Source organism: Lygodium microphyllum, chromosome 15 (genome assembly GCF_053477565.2).
Source record: "Lygodium microphyllum isolate KBCC chromosome 15, Lygodium_microphyllum_v1.1.10, whole genome shotgun sequence".
NCBI classification, from domain to species: domain Eukaryota; kingdom Viridiplantae; phylum Streptophyta; class Polypodiopsida; order Schizaeales; family Lygodiaceae; genus Lygodium; species Lygodium microphyllum.
In genome coordinates this window covers 52,760,607-52,764,774 of record NC_141149.1, presented here as the reverse complement: position 1 = coordinate 52,764,774, position 4,168 = coordinate 52,760,607, and positions in this window count along the sequence as shown.

Sequence of the window (4,168 nt, the reverse complement as noted above, 5' to 3'; positions counted from 1 at the left end):
GTGTGGACGTGTGTGTGTGTGTGGGTGTGGGTCCGTGGAGAAAAAAACGAGACAGACTACTTAGAGTGCGTTCACGTGCTTCACGAGAACCCTTTACATCCTACTCTGAACACTTCGGTTTGCAAGGAATGCTCTATGCTCTCCCATAGAGTGCATTCATGTGCCTTTCTATATAGCCACTCTCCAGGATTTTCAAGGATAGTAGAGCGTGTTCATATGGCACGACATTGGGAAATGTAGGCTTGCCATGATCAATGTGTTTGTATGCAATTACACATGGGATTCCACTTAAACATGTAAGCTCATAAGGACATTGCTCCCTTGTAACGTTTTCATAGCCATTTTCGTCTAGCACTCCACTCAAAATATGTGCTCTCAAGGATAATGCTCCCCCTAGGGTGTGTTTATATGCTTTTCCATACAAATCTCTACTTGGTAATATGGGCTTACAATGATAATGCCCTCTCAAAAGGGCAGATTCATATGTTTTCTCCTGTCATATGAACTACAATACACACACAATGTGTGTGTGTGTGTGTGTGTGTTTATTCATAAATTACATACCAAGAAGAAGTGCTGAAGATAAAGGGATGGAGGCACCAAGACTAGCTACTAGGTTGAACATCAAAACTCCATATCTAATTACCTCTATCTATTTTGCAAGGTAACTTATTGGGTGAAAACACTAAACCTAAGCAATTTCATCCATGAACATCATAGGATCTCATTTGTAGTTTTACTAAGGGTGAGCTTAATTGCATGAATCATTGTAGTCGCAGTTTCATGTTGCATTATAACAAAGCTTATGAAGAGCCTCCTTTTGGTAGAGTAGATACATAGAAGCAGGTATGTGATTGAAATGCAACTATCAAATTTATAATACTTTAGAGAATAGATTTACACCCACTAGCAAGAAGTTTATAATTTCATCGATGTTTGTGCATAAGTTGTGAGTGTGTTGAGTTAGTCCTAAGTGCAAACCTTCACAAGTAATTAGAGTTCAGCCAAAAGGAAAGTTCACCAAATTCTTGCCTTTGAGTAGCTTACAATAATGAACTATGGAGAAACAATTACTCTTTTTCTCTTTCACTCTCCCTATTTACTACATTTTGAGACTAAGATAATAGAAGTTGAAGTAGTTCATAGTTGGTTCACCTTATGATGCTACATCAAACCCCTCCGAATGGAATCAATAGAGTGTGGAGTATGTACAATAACTACAAAGTTATTGCTCAATAGGATAGACCCCACAACCTTGCAACAATTTGGACTTCCTATCTCATGTTGTAGCCATAAATTTAGTGGATTTGTGTAACTATTTTCATTTTGAGCTCTTTGGATTGCTAGACCTTCAAGTACTTCAATAAAAGGATGATCACAATCAAGCTTGTTAGACCCTCAAGTACTTCAAAGAATATAGGATGGCTCACTGATGAATCAAAGTTGCCAAAGGTGGAGTTGGAGTATTTGATGCCAAGTATCCAAGAGTTGGACACTTTCACCACAAGGTGTTGATATAATGCCTCAAGATAATTACAAAGAGTAATTTTTCAAAACAAAATTCTATGACTAATGTAATGCTTGAAATACATCAAATTGACAATGGCAAGCTTAATTGAAACTTTCTTTTTTGTGATTTTTTTATCATCTTCTAAAATCACTCCCTATCTAAAGTTGGTCTAGCGATTATCGATTTTGGGCATATTGTGCTCACCACACAAAGACCAAAAGTCAATATGATTGCTAGGCATGCTTGATTTCTCCAAAATGGTGGGTATTAGTGCTCGCAAGAGCAATAAATGTTCTCTAGTAAAGGCTCAAAAATAAGGGCCAAGCACATCTCGCATTGCTTTAAGAGCTATTGCTCTACTCTCAATTCTCTTATATCTCACCTAGCTTGGACAAATCCCACTCTATCCCTCTCTTTCCTCTTAGCCAACCATTCCCATGCATGAAAACCAAGAGAAAAGAAAGCTCACCAATGCACTTCCCTCTATCTTTGTAGCCTATTTGGTGCACAAATCGGATACCGTATGCATACGTAGCGAGTACTAGAAGGTCCCCAAGAACAAAGAACTCTACTTTAAGCTCAAAATTCAAGAGAATAGACTTGCACGACATGAGGCAAAAAGACCAATTGGGTACAATCTCCCCCCATGCCTTGTGTGAGAGCTCCACAAAGAATGCATTTAATATTTTTTTCATCTCCAAGCTCAAAAATAGCCCAATTTTACAATTAGCATGCTTTAGCTTTTGTATTTGCTTTTGTCCAAATAAAGAATAAAGTAATTAGGCGGCCCAAGAGTCAGGCAATGTCCAAATACAATGTCCAACAATAAATATTTAAATCGTGCACCCATGCGCATACAAAATAATAAATATATGTCAAGCGCTTCAAAATAAATATTGGCACCACTCCTAAGACGTGTGCCCATCAAAAATAATAATTTCTTCTAAATAACTTGAATACATGCTATCGCCCAGTGCTTCCCAATGCCACCACCGCATGTTCTACATATCAAACTGAAGCATTCATAATTATTAAAAAATAATAAAATAAAACCAACAAATGTGAATACCTAGTAGTTTTCAGCTACAAAATAAATAAATAGGTTGGAACTATGTCCTAACCTTAATTTAATACGAGTGCGCACTCTAAACTCATAAACGTCTATTAATTTAAATATGTATTTTGCGGAATCACCAACTTACACATTAAATTAATGTGATGCCCAAAAAGGACAGGCGTCTCCGTCAACTTTTCACACAAGGAATCCACCTTGTGTACGAGCCCCGGCAAATAAATATAATTTTATGGAATCCACCGCAAAATCTCACGGAATCCACCGTGGTCTCACGAAATCCATCGTGGAATATACCTCCTGGTATCATACCCCCAGGTGGGATAGCAATTGTCCTCAATTGCTATTAGCTCAATGTGGAGCCAACAGTGAGGGGTAAGCACTTAGATCACGAGCATGCATCCATTGGGCCTCTTCAATAGGATGATTTTTAAATTTCACCAAATATCTAGAATATCTACTGCCAGCTCTAGTGGTCATATAATCAATGCCTAAAATTGTTTTGGGTTCAAGGATTTTAGTTTCTTTTTCTAACAAAGGAGGATTTTCATAGACAGGGTTGGGGTAGTTCTAATTTAAAGGCATTGCCATTGATTTTGTGAATGATTTTGAAAGGTCCATAAATCTAGGAGCTAACTTTACAAAAGGGTGTTTCTCAACACTTTGTAGTCTTCGCTTTTCAATGCATAACCAAACATAATCATCAATTGTGAAATTCATAGCTTTTCTTTTCTTGTTAGCTTGTCTAGTATATGATTGCTGGGCTTTTGCAATCATATCTTTAACTTCATAAAAAATAGTAGCATGCACATTGGCAATATCATCAGCAACTTTAACTTTATTTGACAATGAAGTAATAGGTGTAGGTAATCTATATCCATAAATGATTTCAAAATGTACTTTTCGTGTAGCTGTATGTGGAGTATTATTGTATGCAAACTGAAGTAAATGCAAGTATGTATCCCATGTTTGTGGTTTTTGAAATTGTGTATGCACGTAAAAGATCCAAGATTGTAATGTTTGTAGCTTCTGTTTGCCTATTTGTTTCGAGATGAAATGAAGATGAAAAATTAATCTTTGTTCCTAAATTAGCAAACAAAATAGTCCAAAAATTATTGCAAAATCTAGAATCACAATCAAAAATAATAACTTTTGGCAAACTATGGTTAGTGAAAACAATTTTCATAAATAATTGAATAGCTTAAGATGCAGTTAACGTTTTCTTGCATGGAATGAAATATGCTTGTTTGCTAAACCGATCTACAATAGTCCAAATTATATCGTGATTAGCTTGAGTGTTAGGCAAACCAGTAATAAAATCCATTGAAATATGTTTCCATGGTCGTTTTGGAATTGGTAAAGGCATTAACAAACCATATTGCTTACCATGGTGTCGCTTAACTCTTTGACAAACTAAACATTCAAATACAAAGTTAGAAACATCAGATTCCATCTGTGGCCAGTAAAAATCTTCAACCAATGTATGTAAAGTGGAAATAATACCTCTATGGCCTTAATATGGGGAATAATGAATTTCGTACAACACAAATGATCTAAATGGAACAATTACACATAACCTTTTCTCA